The sequence below is a fragment of the Hemitrygon akajei genome, chromosome 1 (genome assembly GCF_048418815.1).
Source record: "Hemitrygon akajei chromosome 1, sHemAka1.3, whole genome shotgun sequence".
Classification (NCBI taxonomy): domain Eukaryota; kingdom Metazoa; phylum Chordata; class Chondrichthyes; order Myliobatiformes; family Dasyatidae; genus Hemitrygon; species Hemitrygon akajei.
Genome location: NC_133124.1, coordinates 176,108,891 through 176,135,182, shown reverse-complemented (window position 1 = coordinate 176,135,182; position 26,292 = coordinate 176,108,891). Strand labels below are relative to the sequence as shown.

Below are 26,292 nucleotides of genomic sequence, written 5' to 3'. Positions count from 1 at the left end.
GGAGTGTGTGATGGGACGGTGTTGAGGGAGGTTCACTCTGTGTCGGACCACAGGAGTGTGTGATGGGACGGTGTGGAGGGAGTTTCACTCAGTGTCCTACCCTGGGAGTGGGTATTGGAACGGTGGGGAGTTTCACTCTATCTGTCCCCAGGAGTGTGTGATGGGATGGTGCGGAGGGAGGTTCACTCTGTGTCGGACCACAGGAGTGTGTGATGGGATGGTGTTGAGAGAGGTTCACTCTGTGTCTGACCCTGGGGGTGTGTGATGGGATGGTGTGGCGGGAGCTTCACTCTGTATCTGACCCCGGGAGTGTGTGATGGGACGGTGTGGAGGGAGCTTCACTCTGTGTCTGACCCTGGGAGTGTGTGATGGGACGGTGTGGAAGGTGCTTCACTGTGTGTCTGACCCTGGGAGTGTGTGATGGGACGGTGTTGAGGGAGGTTCACTCTGTGTCTGACCCCAGGAGTGTGTGATGGAACGGTGTGGAAGGAGCTTCACTGTGTGTCTGACCCCGGGAGTGTGTGATGGGACAGTGTGGGGGGAGATTCACTCTGTGTCTGACCCCAGGAGTGTGTGATGGGACGGTGTGGAGGGAGCTTCACTCTGTGTCTGACCCCGGGAGTGTGTGATGGGACGGTGTGGAGGGAGCTTCACTCTGTGTCTGACCCCGGGAGTGTGTGATGGGACGGTGTGGAAGGAGCTTCACTGTGTGTCTGACCCTGGGAGTGTGTGATGGGACGGTGTTGAGGGAGGTTCACTCTGTGTCTGACCCCAGGAGTGTGTGATGGGACGGTGTTGAGGGAGGTTCACTCTGTGTCTGACCCCAGGAGTGTGTGATGGGACGGTGTGGAAGGAGCTTCACTCTGTGTCTGACCCCGGGAGTGTGTGATGGGACGGTGTGGAGGGAGCTTCACTGTGTGTCTGACCCCGGGAGTGTGTGATGGGACAGTGTGGAAGGAGCTTCACTGGTGTCTGACCCCGGGAGTGTGTGATGGGACAATGTGGAGGGAGCTTCACTGTGTGTCTGACCCCGGGAGTGTGTGATGGGACGGTGTGGAAGGAGCTTCACTCTGCGTCTGACCCCAGGAGTGTGTGATGGGACGGTGTGGAAGGAGCTTCACTTTGTGTCTGACCCCGGGAGTGTGTGATGGGACGGTGTGGAGGGAGATTCACTCTGTGTCTGACCCCGGGAGTGTGTGATGGGACAGTGTGGAGGGAGATTCACTCTGTGTCTGACCCCGGGAGTGTGTGATGGGACGGTGTGGAAGGAGCTTCACTGTGTGTCTGACCCTGGGAGTGTGTGATGGGACGGTGTTGAGGGAGGTTCACTCTGTGTCTGACCCCAGGAGTGTGTGATGGGACGGTGTTGAGGGAGGTTCACTCTGTGTCTGACCCCAGGAGTGTGTGATGGGACGGTGTTGAGGGAGGTTCACTCTGTGTCTGACCCCAGGAGTGTGTGATGGGACGGTGTGGAAGGAGCTTCACTCTGTGTCTGACCCCGGGAGTGTGTGATGGGACGGTGTGGAGGGAGCTTCACTCTGTGTCTGACCCCGGGAGTGTGTGATGGGACGGTGTGGAAGGAGCTTCACTGTGTGTCTGACCCTGGGAGTGTGTGATGGGACGGTGTTGAGGGAGGTTCACTCTGTGTCTGACCCCAGGAGTGTGTGATGGGACGGTGTTGAGGGAGGTTCACTCTGTGTCTGACCCCAGGAGTGTGTGATGGGACGGTGTGGAAGGAGCTTCACTCTGTGTCTGACCCCGGGAGTGTGTGATGGGACGGTGTGGAGGGAGCTTCACTGTGTGTCTGACCCCGGGAGTGTGTGATGGGACAGTGTGGAAGGAGCTTCACTGGTGTCTGACCCCGGGAGTGTGTGATGGGACAATGTGGAGGGAGCTTCACTGTGTGTCTGACCCCGGGAGTGTGTGATGGGACGGTGTGGAAGGAGCTTCACTCTGCGTCTGACCCCAGGAGTGTGTGATGGGACGGTGTGGAAGGAGCTTCACTTTGTGTCTGACCCCGGGAGTGTGTGATGGGACGGTGTGGAGGGAGATTCACTCTGTGTCTGACCCCGGGAGTGTGTGATGGGACAGTGTGGAGGGAGATTCACTCTGTGTCTGACCCCGGGAGTGTGTGATGGGACGGTGTGGAAGGAGCTTCACTGTGTGTCTGACCCTGGGAGTGTGTGATGGACGGTGTTGAGGGAGGTTCACTCTGTGTCTGACCCCAGGAGTGTGTGATGGGACGGTGTTGAGGGAGGTTCACTCTGTGTCTGACCCCAGGAGTGTGTGATGGGACGGTGTGGAAGGAGCTTCACTCTGTGTCTGACCCCGGGGTAGTGTGTGATGGGATGGTGTGGCGGGAGCTTCACTCTGTATCTGACCCCGGGAGTGTGTGATGGGACGTTGTCGAGTGAGCTTCACTCTGTGTCTGTCCCCAGGAGCGTGTGATGGGACGGTGTGGAGTGAGCTTCACTCTGTGTCGGACCCCAGGAGTGTGTGATGGGACGGTGTTGAGGGAGGTTCACTCTGTGTCTGACCCCAGGAGTGTGTGATGGGACGGTGTGGAGGGAGCTTCACTGTGTGTCTGACCCCGGGAGTGTGTGATGGGACAGTGTGGGGGGAGATTCACTCTGTGTCTGACCCCAGGAGTGTGTGATGGGACGGTGTGGAGGGAGCTTCACTCTGTGTCTGACCCCGGGAGTGTGTGATGGGACGGTGTGGAGGGAGCTTCACTGTGTGTCTGACCCCGGGAGTGTGTGATGGGACGGTGTGGAGGGAGCTTCACTCTGTGTCTGACCCTGGGAGTGTGTGATGGGACGGTGTGGAAGGAGCTTCACTGTGTGTCTGACCCTGGGAGTGTGTGATGGGACGGTGTTGAGGGAGGTTCACTCTGTGTCTGACCCCAGGAGTGTGTGATGGGACGGTGTGGAAGGAGCTTCACTCTGTGTCTGACCCCGGGAGTGTGTGATGGGACGGTGTGGAGGGAGCTTCACTGTGTGTCTGACCCCGGGAGTGTGTGATGGGACAGTGTGGAAGGAGCTTCACTGGTGTCTGACCATGGGAGTGTGTGATGGGACAATGTGGAGGGAGCTTCACTGTGTGTCTGACCCCGGAGTGTGTGATGGGACGGTGTGGAAGGAGCTTCACTCTGCGTCTGACCCCAGGAGTGTGTGATGGGACGGTGTGGAAGGAGCTTCACTTTGTGTCTGACCCCGGGAGTGTGTGATGGGACGGTGTGGAGGGAGATTCACTCTGTGTCTGACCCCGGGAGTGTGTGATGGGACAGTGTGGAGGGAGATTCACTCTGTGTCTGACCCCGGGAGTGTGTGATGGGACGGTGTGGAGGGAGATTCACTCTGTGTCTGACCCCGGGAGTGTGTATTGGGATGGTGGGGAGCTTCACCCTTTGTCTGACCCCAGGAGTGTGTGATGGGACGGTGTGGAAGGAGCTTCACTGTGTGTCTGACCCCGGGAGTGTGTGATGGGACGGTGTGGAGGGAGCTTCACTCTGTATCGGACCCCAGGAGTGTGTGATGGGACGGTGTGGAGGGTGTTTCACTCAGTGTCCTACCCTGGGAGTGGGTATTGGAACGGTGGGGAGTTTCACTCTATCTGTCCCCAGGAGTGTGTGATGGGACGGTGCGGAGGGAGGTTCACTCTGTGTCTGACCCCAGGAGTGTGTGATGGGACGGTGTGGAAGGAGCTTCACCCTGTGTCTGACCCCAGGAGTGTGTGATGGGACGGTGTGGAAGGAGCTTCACCCTGTGTCTGACCCCAGGAGTGTGTGATGGGACGGTGTGGAAGGAGCTTCACTCTGTGTCTGACCCCAGGAGTGTGTGATGGGACGGTGTGGAAGAAGCTTCACTCTGTGTCTGACCCCGGGAGTGTGTGATGGGACGGTGTTGAGGGAGGTTCACTCTGTGTCTGACCCCAGGAGTGTGTGATGGGACGGTGTGGAAGGAGCTTCACTCTGTGTCTGACCCCGGGAGTGTGTGATGGGACGGTGTGGAGTGAGCTTCACTCTGTGTCGGACCCCAGGAGTGTGTGATGGGATGGTGTTGAGGGAGGTTCACTCTGTGTCGGACCACAGGAGTGTGTGATGGGACGGTGTTGAGGGAGGTTCACTCTGTGTCGGACCACAGGAGTGTGTGATGGGACAGTGTGGAGGGAGCTTCACTCTGTGTCTGACCCCGGGAGTGTGTGATGGGACGGTGTGGAGGGTGTTTCACTCAGTGTCCTACCCTGGGAGTGGGTATTGGAACGGTGGGGAGTTTCACTCTATCTTTCCCCAGGAGTGTGTGATGGGACGGTGCGGAGGGAGGTTCACTCTGTGTCTGACCCCAGGAGTGTGTGATGGGACGGTGTGGAAGGAGCTTCACCCTGTGTCTGACCCCAGGAGTGTGTGATGGGACGGTGTGGAAGGAGCTTCACCCTGTGTCTGACCCCAGGAGTGTGTGATGGGACGGTGTGGAAGGAGCTTCACTCTGCGTCTGACCCCAGGAGTGTGTGTTGGGACGGTGTGGAAGGAGCTTCACTCTGTGTCTGACCCCGGGAGTGTGTGATGGGACGGTGTGGAGGGAGATTCACTCTGTGTCTGACCCCGGGAGTGTGTGATGGGACGGTGTGGAGGGAGATTCACTCTGTGTCTGACCCCGGGAGTGTGTGATGGGACGGTGTGGAGGGAGATTCACTCTGTGTCTGACCCCGGGAGTGTGTATTGGGATGGTGGGGAGCTTCACCCTGTGTCTGACCCCAGGAGTGTGTGATGGGACGGTGTGGAAGGAGCTTCACTGTGTGTCTGACCCCGGGAGTGTGTGATGGGACGGTGTGGAGGGAGCTTCACTCTGTGTCTGACCCCGGGAGTGTGTGATGGGACGGTGTGGAGGGTGTTTCACTCAGTGTCCTACCCTGGGAGTGGGTATTGGAACGGTGGGGAGTTTCACTCTATCTTTCCCCAGGAGTGTGTGATGGGACGGTGCGGAGGGAGGTTCACTCTGTGTCTGACCCCAGGAGTGTGTGATGGGACGGTGTGGAGTGAGCTTCACTTTGTGTCGGACCCCAGGAGTGTGTGATGGGATGGTGTTGAGGGAGGTTCACTCTGTGTCTGACCACAGGAGTGTGTGATGGGACGGTGTTGAGGGAGGTTCACTCTGTGTCGGACCACAGGAGTGTGTGATGGGACGGTGTGGAGGGAGTTTCACTCAGTGTCCTACCCTGGGAGTGGGTATTGGAACGGTGGGGAGTTTCACTCTATCTGTCCCCAGGAGTGTGTGATGGGATGGTGCGGAGGGAGGTTCACTCTGTGTCGGACCACAGGAGTGTGTGATGGGATGGTGTTGAGAGAGGTTCACTCTGTGTCTGACCCTGGGGGTGTGTGATGGGATGGTGTGGCGGGAGCTTCACTCTGTATCTGACCCCGGGAGTGTGTGATGGGACGTTGTCGAGTGAGCTTCACTCTGTGTCTGACCCCAGGAGTGTGTGATGGGACGGTGGGGAGGGAGCTTCACTGTGTGTCTGACCCCGGGAGTGTGTGATGGGACAGTGTGGAAGGAGCTTCACTGGTGTCTGACCCCGGGAGTGTGTGATGGGACAGTGTGGAGGGAGCTTCACTGTGTGTCTGACCCCGGGAGTGTGTGATGGGACGGTGTGGAGGGAGCTTCACTGTGTGTCTGACCCCGGGAGTGTGTGATGGGACGGTGTGGAGGGAGCTTCACTCTGTGTCTGACCCTGGGAGTGTGTGATGGGACGGTGTGGAAGGAGCTTCACTGTGTGTCTGACCCTGGGAGTGTGTGATGGGACGGTGTTGAGGGAGGTTCACTCTGTGTCTGACCCCAGGAGTGTGTGATGGGACGGTGTGGAAGGAGCTTCACTCTGTGTCTGACCCCGGGAGTGTGTGATGGGACGGTGTGGAGGGAGCTTCACTGTGTGTCTGACCCCGGGAGTGTGTGATGGGACAGTGTGGAAGGAGCTTCACTGGTGTCTGACCCCGGGAGTGTGTGATGGGACAATGTGGAGGGAGCTTCACTGTGTGTCTGACCCCGGGAGTGTGTGATGGGACGGTGTGGAGGGAGCTTCACTGTGTGTCTGACCCCGGCAGTGTGTGATGGGACGGTGTGGAGGGAGCTTCACTCTGTGTCTGACCCTGGGAGTGTGTGATGGGACGGTGTGGAAGGTGCTTCACTGTGTGTCTGACCCTGGGAGTGTGTGATGGGACGGTGTTGAGGGAGGTTCACTCTGTGTCTGACCCCAGGAGTGTGTGATGGAACGGTGTGGAAGGAGCTTCACTGTGTGTCTGACCCCGGGAGTGTGTGATGGGACAGTGTGGGGGGAGATTCACTCTGTGTCTGACCCCAGGAGTGTGTGATGGGACGGTGTGGAGGGAGCTTCACTCTGTGTCTGACCCCGGGAGTGTGTGATGGGACGGTGTGGAGGGAGCTTCACTGTGTGTCTGACCCCGGGAGTGTGTGATGGGACGGTGTGGAGGGAGCTTCACTCTGTGTCTGACCCTGGGAGTGTGTGATGGGACGGTGTGGAAGGAGCTTCACTGTGTGTCTGACCCTGGGAGTGTGTGATGGGACGGTGTTGAAGGAGGTTCACTCTGTGTCTGACCCCAGGAGTGTGTGATGGGACGGTGTGGAAGGAGCTTCACTCTGTGTCTGACCCCGGGAGTGTGTGATGGGACGGTGTGGAGGGAGCTTCACTGTGTGTCTGACCCCGGGAGTGTGTGATGGGACAGTGTGGAAGGAGCTTCACTGGTGTCTGACCCCGGGAGTGTGTGATGGGACAATGTGGAGGGAGCTTCACTGTGTGTCTGACCCCGGGAGTGTGTGATGGGACGGTGTGGAGGGAGCTTCACTGTGTGTCTGACCCCGGCAGTGTGTGATGGGACGGTGTTGAGGGAGGTTCACTCTGTGTCGGACCACAGGAGTGTGTGATGGGACAGTGTGGAAGGTTCTTCACTCTGTGTCTGACCCCGGGAGTGTGTGATGGGACGGTGTGGAGGGAGATTCACTCTGTGTCTGACCCCGGGAGTGTGTGATGGGACGGTGTGGAGGGAGATTCACTCTGTGTCTGACCCCGGGAGTGTGTGATGGGACGGTGTGGAGGGAGATTCACTCTGTGTCTGACCCCGGGAGTGTGTATTGGGATGGTGGGGAGCTTCACCCTGTGTCTGACCCCAGGAGTGTGTGATGGGACGGTGTGGAAGGAGCTTCACTGTGTGTCTGACCCCGGGAGTGTGTGATGGGACGGTGTGGAGGGAGCTTCACTCTGTGTCTGACCCCGGGAGTGTGTGATGGGACGGTGTGGAGGGTGTTTCACTCAGTGTCCTACCCTGGGAGTGGGTATTGGAACGGTGGGGAGTTTCACTCTATCTTTCCCCAGGAGTGTGTGATGGGACGGTGCGGAGGGAGGTTCACTCTGTGTCTGACCCCAGGAGTGTGTGATGGGACGGTGTGGAAGGAGCTTCACTCTGTGTCTGACCCTGGGAGTGTGTGATGGGACGGTGTGGAAGGAGCTTCACTGTGTTTCTGACCCCGGGAGTGTGTGATGGGACGGTGTTGAGGGAGGTTCACTCTGTGTCTGACCCCAGGAGTGTGTGATGGGACGGTGTGGAGTGAGCTTCACTTTGTGTCGGACCCCAGGAGTGTGTGATGGGATGGTGTTGAGGGAGGTTCACTCTGTGTCTGACCACAGGAGTGTGTGATGGGACGGTGTTGAGGGAGGTTCACTCTGTGTCGGACCACAGGAGTGTGTGATGGGACGGTGTGGAGGGAGTTTCACTCAGTGTCCTACCCTGGGAGTGGGTATTGGAACGGTGGGGAGTTTCACTCTATCTGTCCCCAGGAGTGTGTGATGGGATGGTGCGGAGGGAGGTTCACTCTGTGTCGGACCACAGGAGTGTGTGATGGGATGGTGTTGAGAGAGGTTCACTCTGTGTCTGACCCTGGGGGTGTGTGATGGGATGGTGTGGCGGGAGCTTCACTCTGTATCTGACCCCGGGAGTGTGTGATGGGACGTTGTCGAGTGAGCTTCACTCTGTGTCTGTCCCCAGGAGCGTGTGATGGGACGGTGTGGAGTGAGCTTCACTCTGTGTCGGACCCCAGGAGTGTGTGATGGGACGGTGTTGAGGGAGGTTCACTCTGTGTCTGACCCCAGGAGTGTGTGATGGGACGGTGTGGAGGGAGCTTCACTGTGTGTCTGACCCCGGGAGTGTGTGATGGGACAGTGTGGAAGGAGCTTCACTGGTGTCTGACCCCGGGAGTGTGTGATGGGACAGTGTGGAGGGAGCTTCACTGTGTGTCTGACCCCGGGAGTGTGTGATGGGACGGTGTGGAGGGAGCTTCACTGTGTGTCTGACCCCGGGAGTGTGTGATGGGACGGTGTGGAGGGAGCTTCACTCTGTGTCTGACCCTGGGAGTGTGTGATGGGACGGTGTGGAAGGAGCTTCACTGTGTGTCTGACCCTGGGAGTGTGTGATGGGACGGTGTTGAGGGAGGTTCACTCTGTGTCTGACCCCAGGAGTGTGTGATGGGACGGTGTGAAAGGAGCTTCACTCTGTGTCTGACCCCGGGAGTGTGTGATGGGACGGTGTGGAGGGAGCTTCACTGTGTGTCTGACCCCGGGAGTGTGTGATGGGACAGTGTGGAAGGAGCTTCACTGGTGTCTGACCCCGGGAGTGTGTGATGGGACAATGTGGAGGGAGCTTCACTGTGTGTCTGACCCCGGGAGTGTGTGATGGGACGGTGTGGAGGGAGCTTCACTGTGTGTCTGACCCCGGCAGTGTGTGATGGGACGGTGTGGAGGGAGCTTCACTCTGTGTCTGACCCTGGGAGTGTGTGATGGCACGGTGTGGAAGGTGCTTCACTGTGTGTCTGACCCTGGGAGTGTGTGATGGGACGGTGTTGAGGGAGGTTCACTCTGTGTCTGACCCCAGGAGTGTGTGATGGAACGGTGTGGAAGGAGCTTCACTGTGTGTCTGACCCCGGGAGTGTGTGATGGGACAGTGTGGGGGGAGATTCACTCTGTGTCTGACCCCAGGAGTGTGTGATGGGACGGTGTGGAGGGAGCTTCACTCTGTGTCTGACCCCGGGAGTGTGTGATGGGACGGTGTGGAGGGAGCTTCACTCTGTGTCTGACCCCGGGAGTGTGTGATGGGACGGTGTGGAAGGAGCTTCACTGTGTGTCTGACCCCGGCAGTGTGTGATGGGACGGTGTTGAGGGAGGTTCACTCTGTGTCGGACCACAGGAGTGTGTGATGGGACAGTGTGGAAGGTTCTTCACTCTGTGTCTGACCCCGGGAGTGTGTGATGGGACGGTGTGGAGGGAGATTCACTCTGTGTCTGACCCCGGGAGTGTGTGATGGGACGGTGTGGAGGGAGATTCACTCTGTGTCTGACCCCGGGAGTGTGTGATGGGACGGTGTGGAGGGAGATTCACTCTGTGTCTGACCCCGGGAGTGTGTATTGGGATGGTGGGGAGCTTCACCCTGTGTCTGACCCCAGGAGTGTGTGATGGGACGGTGTGGAAGGAGCTTCACTGTGTGTCTGACCCCGGGAGTGTGTGATGGGACGGTGTGGAGGGAGCTTCACTCTGTGTCTGACCCCGGGAGTGTGTGATGGGACGGTGTGGAGGGTGTTTCACTCAGTGTCCTACCCTGGGAGTGGGTATTGGAACGGTGGGGAGTTTCACTCTATCTTTCCCCAGGAGTGTGTGATGGGACGGTGCGGAGGGAGGTTCACTCTGTGTCTGACCCCAGGAGTGTGTGATGGGACGGTGTGGAAGGAGCTTCACTCTGTGTCTGACCCTGGGAGTGTGTGATGGGACGGTGTGGAAGGAGCTTCACTGTGTTTCTGACCCCGGGAGTGTGTGATGGGACGGTGTTGAGGGAGGTTCACTCTGTGTCTGACCCCAGGAGTGTGTGATGGGACGGTGTGGAGTGAGCTTCACTTTGTGTCGGACCCCAGGAGTGTGTGATGGGATGGTGTTGAGGGAGGTTCACTCTGTGTCTGACCACAGGAGTGTGTGATGGGACGGTGTTGAGGGAGGTTCACTCTGTGTCGGACCACAGGAGTGTGTGATGGGACGGTGTGGAGGGAGTTTCACTCAGTGTCCTACCCTGGGAGTGGGTATTGGAACGGTGGGGAGTTTCACTCTATCTGTCCCCAGGAGTGTGTGATGGGATGGTGCGGAGGGAGGTTCACTCTGTGTCGGACCACAGGAGTGTGTGATGGGATGGTGTTGAGAGAGGTTCACTCTGTGTCTGACCCTGGGGGTGTGTGATGGGATGGTGTGGCGGGAGCTTCACTCTGTATCTGACCCCGGGAGTGTGTGATGGGACGTTGTCGAGTGAGCTTCACTCTGTGTCTGTCCCCAGGAGCGTGTGATGGGACGGTGTGGAGTGAGCTTCACTCTGTGTCGGACCCCAGGAGTGTGTGATGGGACGGTGTTGAGGGAGGTTCACTCTGTGTCTGACCCCAGGAGTGTGTGATGGGACGGTGTGGAGGGAGCTTCACTGTGTGTCTGACCCCGGGAGTGTGTGATGGGACAGTGTGGAAGGAGCTTCACTGGTGTCTGACCCCGGGAGTGTGTGATGGGACAGTGTGGAGGGAGCTTCACTGTGTGTCTGACCCCGGGAGTGTGTGATGGGACGGTGTGGAGGGAGCTTCACTGTGTGTCTGACCCCGGGAGTGTGTGATGGGACGGTGTGGAGGGAGCTTCACTCTGTGTCTGACCCTGGGAGTGTGTGATGGGACGGTGTGGAAGGAGCTTCACTGTGTGTCTGACCCTGGGAGTGTGTGATGGGACGGTGTTGAGGGAGGTTCACTCTGTGTCTGACCCCAGGAGTGTGTGATGGGACGGTGTGGAAGGAGCTTCACTCTGTGTCTGACCCCGGGAGTGTGTGATGGGACGGTGTGGAGGGAGCTTCACTGTGTGTCTGACCCCGGGAGTGTGTGATGGGACAGTGTGGAAGGAGCTTCACTGGTGTCTGACCCCGGGAGTGTGTGATGGGACAATGTGGAGGGAGCTTCACTGTGTGTCTGACCCCGGGAGTGTGTGATGGGACGGTGTGGAGGGAGCTTCACTGTGTGTCTGACCCCGGCAGTGTGTGATGGGACGGTGTGGAGGGAGCTTCACTCTGTGTCTGACCCTGGGAGTGTGTGATGGGACGGTGTGGAAGGTGCTTCACTGTGTGTCTGACCCTGGGAGTGTGTGATGGGACGGTGTTGAGGGAGGTTCACTCTGTGTCTGACCCCAGGAGTGTGTGATGGAACGGTGTGGAAGGAGCTTCACTGTGTGTCTGACCCCGGGAGTGTGTGATGGGACAGTGTGGGGGGAGATTCACTCTGTGTCTGACCCCAGGAGTGTGTGATGGGACGGTGTGGAGGGAGCTTCACTCTGTGTCTGACCCCGGGAGTGTGTGATGGGACGGTGTGGAGGGAGCTTCACTCTGTGTCTGACCCCGGGAGTGTGTGATGGGACGGTGTGGAAGGAGCTTCACTGTGTGTCTGACCCTGGGAGTGTGTGATGGGACGGTGTTGAGGGAGGTTCACTCTGTGTCTGACCCCAGGAGTGTGTGATGGGACGGTGTTGAGGGAGGTTCACTCTGTGTCTGACCCCAGGAGTGTGTGATGGGACGGTGTGGAAGGAGCTTCACTCTGTGTCTGACCCCGGGAGTGTGTGATGGGACGGTGTGGAGGGAGCTTCACTGTGTGTCTGACCCCGGGAGTGTGTGATGGGACAGTGTGGAAGGAGCTTCACTGGTGTCTGACCCCGGGAGTGTGTGATGGGACAATGTGGAGGGAGCTTCACTGTGTGTCTGACCCCGGGAGTGTGTGATGGGACGGTGTGGAAGGAGCTTCACTCTGCGTCTGACCCCAGGAGTGTGTGATGGGACGGTGTGGAAGGAGCTTCACTTTGTGTCTGACCCCGGGAGTGTGTGATGGGACGGTGTGGAGGGAGATTCACTCTGTGTCTGACCCCGGGAGTGTGTGATGGGACAGTGTGGAGGGAGATTCACTCTGTGTCTGACCCCGGGAGTGTGTGATGGGACGGTGTGGAAGGAGCTTCACTGTGTGTCTGACCCTGGGAGTGTGTGATGGGACGGTGTTGAGGGAGGTTCACTCTGTGTCTGACCCCAGGAGTGTGTGATGGGACGGTGTTGAGGGAGGTTCACTCTGTGTCTGACCCCAGGAGTGTGTGATGGGACGGTGTGGAAGGAGCTTCACTCTGTGTCTGACCCCGGGAGTGTGTGATGGGATGGTGTGGCGGGAGCTTCACTCTGTATCTGACCCCGGGAGTGTGTGATGGGACGTTGTCGAGTGAGCTTCACTCTGTGTCTGTCCCCAGGAGCGTGTGATGGGACGGTGTGGAGTGAGCTTCACTCTGTGTCGGACCCCAGGAGTGTGTGATGGGACGGTGTTGAGGGAGGTTCACTCTGTGTCTGACCCCAGGAGTGTGTGATGGGACGGTGTGGAGGGAGCTTCACTGTGTGTCTGACCCCGGGAGTGTGTGATGGGACAGTGTGGAAGGAGCTTCACTGGTGTCTGACCCCGGGAGTGTGTGATGGGACAGTGTGGAGGGAGCTTCACTGTGTGTCTGACCCCGGGAGTGTGTGATGGGACGGTGTGGAGGGAGCTTCACTGTGTGTCTGACCCCGGGAGTGTGTGATGGGACGGTGTGGAGGGAGCTTCACTCTGTGTCTGACCCTGGGAGTGTGTGATGGGACGGTGTGGAAGGAGCTTCACTGTGTGTCTGACCCTGGGAGTGTGTGATGGGACGGTGTTGAGGGAGGTTCACTCTGTGTCTGACCCCAGGAGTGTGTGATGGGACGGTGTGGAAGGAGCTTCACTCTGTGTCTGACCCCGGGAGTGTGTGATGGGACGGTGTGGAGGGAGCTTCACTGTGTGTCTGACCCCGGGAGTGTGTGATGGGACAGTGTGGAAGGAGCTTCACTGGTGTCTGACCCCGGGAGTGTGTGATGGGACAATGTGGAGGGAGCTTCACTGTGTGTCTGACCCCGGGAGTGTGTGATGGGATGGTGTGGAGGGAGCTTCACTGTGTGTCTGACCCCGGCAGTGTGTGATGGGACGGTGTGGAGGGAGCTTCACTCTGTGTCTGACCCTGGGAGTGTGTGATGGGACGGTGTGGAAGGTGCTTCACTGTGTGTCTGACCCTGGGAGTGTGTGATGGGACGGTGTTGTGGGAGGTTCACTCTGTGTCTGACCCCAGGAGTGTGTGATGGAACGGTGTGGAAGGAGCTTCACTGTGTGTCTGACCCCGGGAGTGTGTGATGGGACAGTGTGGGGGGAGATTCACTCTGTGTCTGACCCCAGGAGTGTGTGATGGGACGGTGTGGAGGGAGCTTCACTCTGTGTCTGACCCCGGGAGTGTGTGATGGGACGGTGTGGAGGGAGCTTCACTGTGTGTCTGACCCCGGGAGTGTGTGATGGGACGGTGTGGAGGGAGCTTCACTCTGTGTCTGACCCTGGGAGTGTGTGATGGGACGGTGTGGAAGGAGCTTCACTGTGTGTCTGACCCTGGGAGTGTGTGATGGGACGGTGTTGAGGGAGGTTCACTCTGTGTCTGACCCCAGGAGTGTGTGATGGGACGGTGTGGAAGGAGCTTCACTCTGTGTCTGACCCCGGGAGTGTGTGATGGGACGGTGTGGAGGGAGCTTCACTGTGTGTCTGACCCCGGGAGTGTGTGATGGGACAGTGTGGAAAGAGCTTCACTGGTGTCTGACCCCGGGAGTGTGTGATGGGACAATGTGGAGGGAGCTTCACTGTGTGTCTGACCCCGGGAGTGTGTGATGGGACGGTGTGGAAGGAGCTTCACTCTGCGTCTGACCCCAGGAGTGTGTGATGGGACGGTGTGGAAGGAGCTTCACTTTGTGTCTGACCCCGGGAGTGTGTGATGGGACGGTGTGGAGGGAGATTCACTCTGTGTCTGACCCCGGGAGTGTGTGATGGGACAGTGTGGAGGGAGATTCACTCTGTGTCTGACCCCGGGAGTGTGTGATGGGACGGTGTGGAGGGAGATTCACTCTGTGTCTGACCCCGGGAGTGTGTATTGGGATGGTGGGGAGCTTCACCCTTTGTCTGACCCCAGGAGTGTGTGATGGGACGGTGTGGAAGGAGCTTCACTGTGTGTCTGACCCCGGGAGTGTGTGATGGGACGGTGTGGAGGGAGCTTCACTCTGTATCGGACCCCAGGAGTGTGTGATGGGACGGTGTGGAGGGTGTTTCACTCAGTGTCCTACCCTGGGAGTGGGTATTGGAACGGTGGGGAGTTTCACTCTATCTGTCCCCAGGAGTGTGTGATGGGACGGTGCGGAGGGAGGTTCACTCTGTGTCTGACCCCAGGAGTGTGTGATGGGACGGTGTGGAAGGAGCTTCACCCTGTGTCTGACCCCAGGAGTGTGTGATGGGACGGTGTGGAAGGAGCTTCACCCTGTGTCTGACCCCAGGAGTGTGTGATGGGACGGTGTGGAAGGAGCTTCACTCTGTGTCTGACCCCAGGAGTGTGTGATGGGACGGTGTGGAAGAAGCTTCACTCTGTGTCTGACCCCGGGAGTGTGTGATGGGACGGTGTTGAGGGAGGTTCACTCTGTGTCTGACCCCAGGAGTGTGTGATGGGACGGTGTGGAAGGAGCTTCACTCTGTGTCTGACCCCGGGAGTGTGTGATGGGACGGTGTGGAGTGAGCTTCACTCTGTGTCGGACCCCAGGAGTGTGTGATGGGATGGTGTTGAGGGAGGTTCACTCTGTGTCGGACCACAGGAGTGTGTGATGGGACGGTGTTGAGGGAGGTTCACTCTGTGTCGGACCACAGGAGTGTGTGATGGGACAGTGTGGAGGGAGCTTCACTCTGTGTCTGACCCCGGGAGTGTGTGATGGGACGGTGTGGAGGGTGTTTCACTCAGTGTCCTACCCTGGGAGTGGGTATTGGAACCGTGGGGAGTTTCACTCTATCTTTCCCCAGGAGTGTGTGATGGGACGGTGCGGAGGGAGGTTCACTCTGTGTCTGACCCCAGGAGTGTGTGATGGGACGGTGTGGAAGGAGCTTCACCCTGTGTCTGACCCCAGGAGTGTGTGATGGGACGGTGTGGAAGGAGCTTCACCCTGTGTCTGACCCCAGGAGTGTGTGATGGGACGGTGTGGAAGGAGCTTCACTCTGCGTCTGACCCCAGGAGTGTGTGTTGGGACGGTGTGGAAGGAGCTTCACTCTGTGTCTGACCCCGGGAGTGTGTGATGTGACGGTGTGGAGGGAGATTCACTCTGTGTCTGACCCCGGGAGTGTGTGATGGGACGGTGTGGAGGGAGATTCACTCTGTGTCTGACCCCGGGAGTGTGTGATGGGACGGTGTGGAGGGAGATTCACTCTGTGTCTGACCCCGGGAGTGTGTATTGGGATGGTGGGGAGCTTCACCCTGTGTCTGACCCCAGGAGTGTGTGATGGGACGGTGTGGAAGTAGCTTCACTGTGTGTCTGACCCCGGGAGTGTGTGATGGGACGGTGTGGAGGGAGCTTCACTCTGTGTCTGACCCCGGGAGTGTGTGATGGGACGGTGTGGAGGGTGTTTCACTCAGTGTCCTACCCTGGGAGTGGGTATTGGAACGGTGGGGAGTTTCACTCTATCTTTCCCCAGGAGTGTGTGATGGGACGGTGCGGAGGGAGGTTCACTCTGTGTCTGACCCCAGGAGTGTGTGATGGGACGGTGTGGAGTGAGCTTCACTTTGTGTCGGACCCCAGGAGTGTGTGATGGGATGGTGTTGAGGGAGGTTCACTCTGTGTCTGACCACAGGAGTGTGTGATGGGACGGTGTTGAGGGAGGTTCACTCTGTGTCGGACCACAGGAGTGTGTGATGGGACGGTGTGGAGGGAGTTTCACTCAGTGTCCTACCCTGGGAGTGGGTATTGGAACGGTGGGGAGTTTCACTCTATCTGTCCCCAGGAGTGTGTGATGGGATGGTGCGGAGGGAGGTTCACTCTGTGTCGGACCACAGGAGTGTGTGATGGGATGGTGTTGAGAGAGGTTCACTCTGTGTCTGACCCTGGGGGTGTGTGATGGGATGGTGTGGCGGGAGCTTCACTCTGTATCTGACCCCGGGAGTGTGTGATGGGACGTTGTCGAGTGAGCTTCACTCTGTGTCTGACCCCAGGAGTGTGTGATGGGACGGTGGGGAGGGAGCTTCACTGTGTGTCTGACCCCGGGAGTGTGTGATGGGACAGTGTGGAAGGAGCTTCACTGGTGTCTGACCCCGGGAGTGTGTGATGGGACAGTGTGGAGGGAGCTTCACTGTGTGTCTGACCCCGGGAGTGTGTGATGGGACGGTGTGGAGGGAGCTTCACTGTGTGTCTGACCCCGGGAGTGTGTGATGGGACGGTGTGGAGGGAGCTTCACTCTGTGTCTGACCCTGGGAGTGTGTGATGGGACGGTGTGGAAGGAGCTTCACTGTGTGTCTGACCCTGGGAGTGTGTGATGGGACGGTGTTGAGGGAGGTTCACTCTGTGTCTGACCCCAGGAGTGTGTGATGGGACGGTGTGGAAGGAGCTTCACTCTGTGTCTGACCCCGGGAGTGTGTGATGGGACGGTGTGGAGGGAGCTTCACTGTGTGTCTGACCCCGGGAGTGTGTGATGGGACAGTGTGGAAGGAGCTTCACTGGTGTCTGACCCCGGGAGTGTGTGATGGGACAATGTGGAGGGAGCTTCACTGTGTGTCTGACCCCGGGAGTGTGTGATGGGACGGTGTGGAGGGAGCTTCACTGTGTGTCTGACCCCGGCAGTGTGTGATGGGACGGTGTGGAGGGAGCTTCACTCTGTGTCTGACCCTGGGAGTGTGTGATGGGACGGTGTGGAAGGTGCTTCACTGTGTGTCTGACCCTGGGAGTGTGTGATGGGACGGTGTTGAGGGAGGTTCACTCTGTGTCTGACCCCAGGAGTGTGTGATGGAACGGTGTGGAAGGAGCTTCACTGTGTGTCTGACCCCGGGAGTGTGTGATGGGACAGTGTGGGGGGAGATTCACTCTGTGTCTGACCCCAGGAGTGTGTGATGGGACGGTGTGGAGGGAGCTTCACTCTGTGTCTGACCCCGGGAGTGTGTGATGGGACGGTGTGGAGGGAGCTTCACTGTGTGTCTGACCCCGGGAGTGTGTGATGGGACGGTGTGGAGGGAGCTTCACTCTGTGTCTGACCCTGGGAGTGTGTGATGGGACGGTGTGGAAGGAGCTTCACTGTGTGTCTGACCCTGGGAGTGTGTGATGGGACGGTGTTGAGGGAGGTTCACTCTGTGTCTGACCCCAGGAGTGTGTGATGGGACGGTGTGGAAGGAGCTTCACTCTGTGTCTGACCCCGGGAGTGTGTGATGGGACGGTGTGGAGGGAGCTTCACTGTGTGTCTGACCCCGGGAGTGTGTGATGGGACAGTGTGGAAGGAGCTTCACTGGTGTCTGACCCCGGGAGTGTGTGATGGGACAATGTGGAGGGAGCTTCACTGTGTGTCTGACCCCGGGAGTGTGTGATGGGACGGTGTGGAGGGAGCTTCACTGTGTGTCTGACCCCGGCAGTGTGTGATGGGACGGTGTTGAGGGAGGTTCACTCTGTGTCGGACCACAGGAGTGTGTGATGGGACAGTGTGGAAGGTTCTTCACTCTGTGTCTGACCCCGGGAGTGTGTGATGGGACGGTGTGGAGGGAGATTCACTCTGTGTCTGACCCCGGGAGTGTGTGATGGGACGGTGTGGAGGGAGATTCACTCTGTGTCTGACCCCGGGAGTGTGTGATGGGACGGTGTGGAGGGAGATTCACTCTGTGTCTGACCCCGGGAGTGTGTATTGGGATGGTGGGGAGCTTCACCCTGTGTCTGACCCCAGGAGTGTGTGATGGGACGGTGTGGAAGGAGCTTCACTGTGTGTCTGACCCCGGGAGTGTGTGATGGGACGGTGTGGAGGGAGCTTCACTCTGTGTCTGACCCCGGGAGTGTGTGATGGGACGGTGTGGAGGGTGTTTCACTCAGTGTCCTACCCTGGGAGTGGGTATTGGAACGGTGGGGAGTTTCACTCTATCTTTCCCCAGGAGTGTGTGATGGGACGGTGCGGAGGGAGGTTCACTCTGTGTCTGACCCCAGGAGTGTGTGATGGGACGGTGTGGAAGGAGCTTCACTCTGTGTCTGACCCTGGGAGTGTGTGATGGGACGGTGTGGAAGGAGCTTCACTGTGTTTCTGACCCCGGGAGTGTGTGATGGGACGGTGTTGAGGGAGGTTCACTCTGTGTCTGACCCCAGGAGTGTGTGATGGGACGGTGTGGAGTGAGCTTCACTTTGTGTCGGACCCCAGGAGTGTGTGATGGGATGGTGTTGAGGGAGGTTCACTCTGTGTCGGACCACAGGAGTGTGTGATGGGATGGTGTTGAGAGAGGTTCACTCTGTGTCTGACCCTGGGGGTGTGTGATGGGATGGTGTGGCGGGAGCTTCACTCTGTATCTGACCCCGGGAGTGTGTGATGGGACGTTGTCGAGTGAGCTTCACTCTGTGTCTGTCCCCAGGAGCGTGTGATGGGACGGTGTGGAGTGAGCTTCACTCTGTGTCGGACCCCAGGAGTGTGTGATGGGACGGTGTTGAGGGAGGTTCACTCTGTGTCTGACCCCAGGAGTGTGTGATGGGACGGTGTGGAGGGAGCTTCACTGTGTGTCTGACCCCGGGAGTGTGTGATGGGACAGTGTGGAAGGAGCTTCACTGGTGTCTGACCCCGGGAGTGTGTGATGGGACAGTGTGGAGGGAGCTTCACTGTGTGTCTGACCCCGGGAGTGTGTGATGGGACGGTGTGGAGGGAGCTTCACTGTGTGTCTGACCCCGGGAGTGTGTGATGGGACGGTGTGGAGGGAGCTTCACTCTGTGTCTGACCCTGGGAGTGTGTGATGGGACGGTGTGGAAGGAGCTTCACTGTGTGTCTGACCCTGGGAGTGTGTGATGGGACGGTGTTGAGGGAGGTTCACTCTGTGTCTGACCCCAGGAGTGTGTGATGGGACGGTGTGGAAGGAGCTTCACTCTGTGTCTGACCCCGGGAGTGTGTGATGGGACGGTGTGGAGGGAGCTTCACTGTGTGTCTGACCCCGGGAGTGTGTGATGGGACAGTGTGGAAGGAGCTTCACTGGTGTCTGACCCCGGGAGTGTGTGATGGGACAATGTGGAGGGAGCTTCACTGTGTGTCTGACCCCGGGAGTGTGTGATGGGACGGTGTGGAGGGAGCTTCACTGTGTGTCTGACCCCGGCAGTGTGTGATGGGACGGTGTGGAGGGAGCTTCACTCTGTGTCTGACCCTGGGAGTGTGTGATGGGACGGTGTGGAAGGTGCTTCACTGTGTGTCTGACCCTGGGAGTGTGTGATGGGACGGTGTTGAGGGAGGTTCACTCTGTGTCTGACCCCAGGAGTGTGTGATGGAACGGTGTGGAAGGAGCTTCACTGTGTGTCTGACCCCGGGAGTGTGTGATGGGACAGTGTGGGGGGAGATTCACTCTGTGTCTGACCCCAGGAGTGTGTGATGGGACGGTGTGGAGGGAGCTTCACTCTGTGTCTGACCCCGGGAGTGTGTGATGGGACGGTGTGGAGGGAGCTTCACTCTGTGTCTGACCCCGGGAGTGTGTGATGGGACGGTGTGGAAGGAGCTTCACTGTGTGTCTGACCCTGGGAGTGTGTGATGGGACGGTGTTGAGGGAGGTTCACTCTGTGTCTGACCCCAGGAGTGTGTGATGGGACGGTGTTGAGGGAGGTTCACTCTGTGTCTGACCCCAGGAGTGTGTGATGGGACGGTGTGGAAGGAGCTTCACTCTGTGTCTGACCCCGGGAGTGTGTGATGGGACGGTGTGGAGGGAGCTTCACTGTGTGTCTGACCCCGGGAGTGTGTGATGGGACAGTGTGGAAGGAGCTTCACTGGTGTCTGACCCCGGGAGTGTGTGATGGGACAATGTGGAGGGAGCTTCACTGTGTGTCTGACCCCGGGAGTGTGTGATGGGACGGTGTGGAAGGAGCTTCACTCTGCGTCTGACCCCAGGAGTGTGTGATGGGACGGTGTGGAAGGAGCTTCACTTTGTGTCTGACCCCGGGAGTGTGTGATGGGACGGTGTGGAGGGAGATTCACTCTGTGTCTGACCCCGGGAGTGTGTGATGGGACAGTGTGGAGGGAGATTCACTCTGTGTCTGACCCCGGGAGTGTGTGATGGGACGGTGTGGAGGGAGATTCACTCTGTGTCTGACCCCGGGAGTGTGTATTGGGATGGTGGGGAGCTTCACCCTGTGTCTGACCCCAGGAGTGTGTGATGGGACGGTGTGGAAGGAGCTTCACTGTGTGTCTGACCCCGGGAGTGTGTGATGGGACGGTGTGGAGGGAGCTTCACTCTGTATCGGACCCCAGGAGTGTGTGATGGGACGGTGTGGAGGGTGTTTCACTCAGTGTCCTACCCTGGGAGTGGGTATTGGAACGGTGGGGAGTTTCACTCTATCTGTCCCCAGGAGTGTGTGATGGGACGGTGCGGAGGGAGGTTCACTCTGTGTCTGACCCCAGGAGTGTGTGATGGGACGGTGTGGAAGGAGCTTCACCCTGTGTCTGACCCCAGGAGTGTGTGATGGGACGGTGTGGAAGGAGCTTCACCCTGTGTCTGACCCCAGGAGTGTGTGATGGGACGGTGTGGAAGGAGCTTCACTCTGTGTCTGACCCCAGGAGTGTGTGATGGGACGGTGTGGAAGAAGCTTCACTCTGTGTCTGACCCCGGGAGTGTGTGATGGGACGGTGTTGAGGGAGGTTCACTCTGTGTCTGACCCCAGGAGTGTGTGATGGGACGGTGTGGAAGGAGCTTCACTCTGTGTCTGACCCCGGGAGTGTGTGATGGGACGGTGTGGAGTGAGCTTCACTCTGTGTCGGACCCCAGGAGTGTGTGATGGGATGGTGTTGAGGGAGGTTCACTCTGTGTCGGACCACAGGAGTGTGTGATGGGACGGTGTTGAGGGAGGTTCACTCTGTGTCGGACCACAGGAGTGTGTGATGGGACAGTGTGGAGGGAGCTTCACTCTGTGTCTGACCCCGGGAGTGTGTGATGGGACGGTGTGGAGGGTGTTTCACTCAGTGTCCTACCCTGGGAGTGGGTATTGGAACGGTGGGGAGTTTCACTCTATCTTTCCCCAGGAGTGTGTGATGGGACGGTGCGGAGGGAGGTTCACTCTGTGTCTGACCCCAGGAGTGTGTGATGGGACGGTGTGGAAGGAGCTTCACCCTGTGTCTGACCCCAGGAGTGTGTGATGGGACGGTGTGGAAGGAGCTTCACCCTGTGTCTGACCCCAGGAGTGTGTGATGGGACGGTGTGGAAGGAGCTTCACTCTGTGTCTGACCCTGGGAGTGTGTGATGGGACGGTGTGGAAGGAGCTTCACTGTGTGTCTGACCCTGGGAGTGTGTGATGGGACGGTGTTGAGGGAGGTTCACTCTGTGTCTGACCCCAGGAGTGTGTGATGGGACGGTGTGGAAGGAGCTTCACTCTGTGTCTGACCCCGGGAGTGTGTGATGGGACGGTGTGGAGGGAGCTTCACTGTGTGTCTGACCCCGGGAGTGTGTGATGGGACAGTGTGGAAGGAGCTTCACTGGTGTCTGACCCCGGGAGTGTGTGATGGGACAATGTGGAGGGAGCTTCACTGTGTGTCTGACCCCGGGAGTGTGTGATGGGACGGTGTGGAGGGAGCTTCACTGTGTGTCTGACCCCGGCAGTGTGTGATGGGACGGTGTGGAGGGAGCTTCACTCTGTGTCTGACCCCGGGAGTGTGTGATATGACGGTGGGGTGCTGAAGGTGGGAACGTAAGGGTGATGACCTCCCCCCAGCCCCAATGACCAGGAACACACTTTTCTCGACAGGTCAGCGTGGCATCTGCCATTTCTTTCCAGACACCAGCTCCTTCAGCTGCCCCTGTTTTCCGACTTCTGCACAGAGCCTGCACCTTCACAACATTGCAGGATCCTTCAGAGATGTCTGCATCAGGGGGGAGGGGAACGGACTATGCTGTCAAAACGCCACCCAGGCCAGAGTGGATTCTGACCGTGTTATCCTGAACTACAGCCGGGTTATCCCCCGCACCATCTACTGTGAGATCGGCCTCGGCACGACAGGTAGGTGCTGGGGGAGAGGGTCCGATACTCTGTGATCCCACTATTCCAATTGTTTAATATCCGTGTTTCCCCTGTCTCCCATCTGCATATCCACGTAAGCCAGTTTGTTCTCCCTCTTGAACTTAGAACTGTTAATTGAATGCCTAACTAACCTAATCCCTTCTGTCTACACAATGTCCATATCCGTCCATTCTCCATACAGTCATGTGTCTATCTAAGGACATCTTAACTCTTGTATTGTATCCGCTTCCCCATTACCCTTGTTGGCTCATTCAGCAGTCCATCACTCACTGTGATTTCCAAAACATTGACAGTAAAAATTAAATAAAGTTACCAATTTTGGTTAATGTTAGCCCTCTAGTTTTAGACGTCTTGACAATGGGGAATGATGTGGCTGTCTTCTATCTATCAAGACGAGGGGCATGGATGGGGTGAATACACGTAGCCTTTCTTCCAAGGTTATGTAGAGTTTTAAGCAGCATTTTCACCCGGCAGAAGATCCATACCTGGAATGAGCAGCCAAAATAAGAGCTTGATGCAGGTTCATTAACAAGAAATAAGTCACTCAGAAAGGGACATGGATGGGAAAGGTTTTGGAATAAATGCAGGCCAATAGGACTGGCTCTGTTGGTTTGTGCCCCAAAGGGCCTGTTTCTCTGGTGTATGATTATGTCGCTGTCCTGGGACAGACCAGCTCTGGTGGACAGGCTCATCCCTTGCTCCCTTTGCACCGAGCTCACCGCTCCTCCCCACAGGACTCGTCCGACCTCGGAGAAGTGCGGATCTAAGGACAGCAGCTCGGTTCTGAGGTGTACCCGCCGTGTTTTGCAGGTGTGGAGTGTCCCAGCCAGAGGATACAAGCAGACCGGTTGTCTATACCACCACAGATGACATCTCAGAAGCCAGTGACCACTGGGACAGACAGAAGAGAGGTGGAGGACACCACTGCGAGTGCGCATGTGTGGATAGTAATTCCAGGTGAGCCTTCCCCTTCCGTACCTGAAGACTGAAGTGAGCTGTTCTAGGATGTAGCAACAGAATGAGGCCATTCAGCCCATTGAGTCCTCTGCTCCATTCTTGCACGGGTGATTTTTCTCAGTCCCATCCTCCCACCTTCTCCATGAGAATCAAGAATAAATGTTGGACCATGGAAAATTAGGCTGGAGAAGTAATAATGGGGGGCCAAGAAATTGCCAACCAAATCAATATGTATTTTGCATCTATCTTCACTGTGTAAGACACCAGCAGTATGCCAAAAATCCGAGAGTGTTGGTGTAGAAGTGAGTGTTGTTGCTATTTCTAATAAGAATGTGACTGGGAAGCTGGAAGGTCTGCAGGTAGATACGTCACCTGGACCATGGACGATACACCAGGGTTCTGAAGACATTGAGGCATTGGAAATGATCGTTCAGTTAGCCCGACTTCACTGGTTGGGAAGATTGAGGATGAGGTTTCTGGATACTTGCAGGCACATGATAAAATAGGCCAAAGTCAGCATGGTTTCCTTCAGAGGAAATCTTGCCTGACAAATCTTGATGGAATTCTTTGGGAAATAACAGGCAGGTTGGACAAAGGAGAGCCAGTGGGTGTTGTTTACTTGGAATTTCAGAAGGCCTTTGATAAGCTGCCACACATGAGACTGCTAAAGATGATAAGAGCTCATGGTATTACAGGAAAGATTCTGCTATGGATAGAAGATTGGCTGAAGGGCAAGAGGATAAGAGTTGGAGGGGTGGAAAAAGGAGACATTTCTGCTTGGCTGCCAGTGAGTAGTGGTGTTCCACAAGTTTTAGTGTTGGGACCACTTCTTTTCTCGTTGCATATCATTGGTTTGCTTCAGGGAATTGATTGCTTTGTGGCCAGGTATGTTCTGTTACGTACCCCGTAACTGGGTGTCTGACCAGTAGAGAAAGAAGAATCCGTTGGAGTCTGGTGGTACTATATATCAAAAGTGTTTATTAGTAAAATAAGCAAAACAATACCAATAATGCAATTATACATATAACACAAGTTAGCAGTAATAAACCTAAAAGTGTAGGAATAATAATCAATAATAAACAAGCTCTATCGATGTCTAGGGGTAAATGAATTGTCATAGAAAAGTATAAAGTTTCTTTCAGTTCATGAATGCTGATGTAGTTATGGTTGTTGTATTGAAATCGTTGGAGAGAGAGAGAGAGAGAGAGCGAGCAAGAGGTAACAGCTACAGCAGCCAAACCTTCCTTTGCTTTCTTAATCCGTCGTATCTTTGTGGTCATTCAGCTATGACCCACCCCTCTGGTCTTCAGCTTCTGTGGTGGACACGTCACTCAGGCATGAGTGGACACACACACAAGTTCCCACCGGCCCTGCTTTTACACTGATAGCCTTACTGACCGACCTCCTGGTTCGGTCTTCGAATCCCCCACCTTTCCTTGTGGGTTCCAACACTCAATCAGTGTCCACTGGCGTGTCTGAAGGGTGTCTCTCCAGACCTGTCTTTTATCCCTACCAACGGGGACTCAGCTATCCCTCAATCCTGAATGACCGTCCATTAAATAATGCCACTCCTACAGTCCACTGAGGAATGTTAACGAGCAAAGTAGTAGGAAGTAAATAATCCTTATAGAAATCATAATACAGTTAATCATCATTCTCTCTCTCCCCCTCTTATCTGTAACAAATGTTCTTGCCAGGGCTTTATCTCTCTCCCATGAGCAGCATAACAACAGCAATAGTTCGTAGTTCTCGGGGGGGGGGGTTGGGAATGGTTAACTCTGCACCCCATTTCCATCAGGTCTGTTCATCACTCATAACAGTTGATTGTGCAAATAGAAGTGGAGAAGTAGGTAGTGTTGAGGAAACAAGAAGTGCCTTGGAAAGGTCTTGGACAGATTAGGAGAATGTGCAAAGAGGTTGCAGATGGAACACGGTGTAGGGAAGTGTATGGTCATGTACTTTGGTAGAAAGTGTGGACTGATTGTTGCCAGACAGGGTGTTTGAGTATCTCAGAAACTGCTGATCTCCTGGCATTTTCACACACAAGTCTCCAGAGTTTACACAGAATAGTGTGAAAACAGAACAAAATAAAATCCAGTCAGCAACAGTTTTGTGGGTGAAAATGCTTTGTTAATGAGGGATGTCAGAAGAGCATCTCCGAATGCATGAGATGTCAAACCTTGAAGTGGATGTGTGACAGCAGCAGAGACCATGCACTTTCACGCAGTGGCTACCTTCTTATCCACCTAAATGCTTTGTCTCAATCTGCAGATTCAACACTTTCCGAATGACAAATTTCCTCATCTTATTTCCAAAGTGACTTCCCTTTATCCTGTTACAAACAAGAGTAAAACTACAGATGCTGGAATTCAAGCTACACATACAAAATGTTGGAGGAACTCGGCAGGCCAGGCAGCATCTATGCAAAACAGTAAACTATTCCCAATGAAGGGTCTCGGCATGAAACGTTGCCTGTTTACTCTTCTCCATAGATGTCGCCTGGCTTGCTGAGTACCTCCAGCATTTTGTGCATGTTTCTCTATCCTATCGTTGTTTCCTCAGGATCTGGTGGATCCTCCCTGAGTCCACTCTATCCAGGCCTTCTGTATCCAGGAGGCTTCAATGAGACCCCCTTCCCTCATCATTCAGAACTCCAGCGAATATAGTCCCAGAAACATCAAACTCTTCCCAGTAGTTATTGTGAACTTCTGGACTGACCCCCCCCCCGCCCCCCAAATGGCACCTTTCATTCAAAGTAACGAGACACACACTGACCAACACAATATTCCAAATGAACCCTCACCAATGTCTTGTACAACTGCAACGTAATGTTCCAGCTTCTGTACTCTGTGCCTGGACTGATGAAGGCCAGTGTGCCAAACACCTTCTTCACCATCCCGTCTACCGGTGACACCATGTTTACAGAACCCTGTACTTGTGATTTAGAGACGAGATGGAGAGATACAAAAGGCAGTGAAGATGGGGAGTATGTGGGACTATGGGTTAGATGGAGGTATGGCTGGGATGGATGTGGATGGTGATGTGGATGTGGGAGTGGGGAGAAGGATGGGTATCAGACTTTCCCATATCGATCGAGTATGTTTCTGGTGAAACCAGTCTAATTGTAACATTTCCATTCTACAGTGGTGCTGCTGGGAGTCATTATGCTT

The 26,292-nt window shown here is 56.5% G+C and overlaps 2 protein-coding genes across 5 annotated transcripts in view; both read left to right on the top strand.

Annotated features, from left to right (window-relative positions):
- LOC140732524 (uncharacterized) overlaps positions 1-26,292 on the top strand; it is a 155,318-nt gene that overhangs the window by 90,626 nt on the left and 38,400 nt on the right. The gene's annotated exons all lie outside the window — the stretch shown is intronic.
- LOC140732627 (uncharacterized) overlaps positions 1-26,292 on the top strand; it is a 169,481-nt gene that overhangs the window by 142,467 nt on the left and 722 nt on the right. The gene's annotated exons all lie outside the window — the stretch shown is intronic.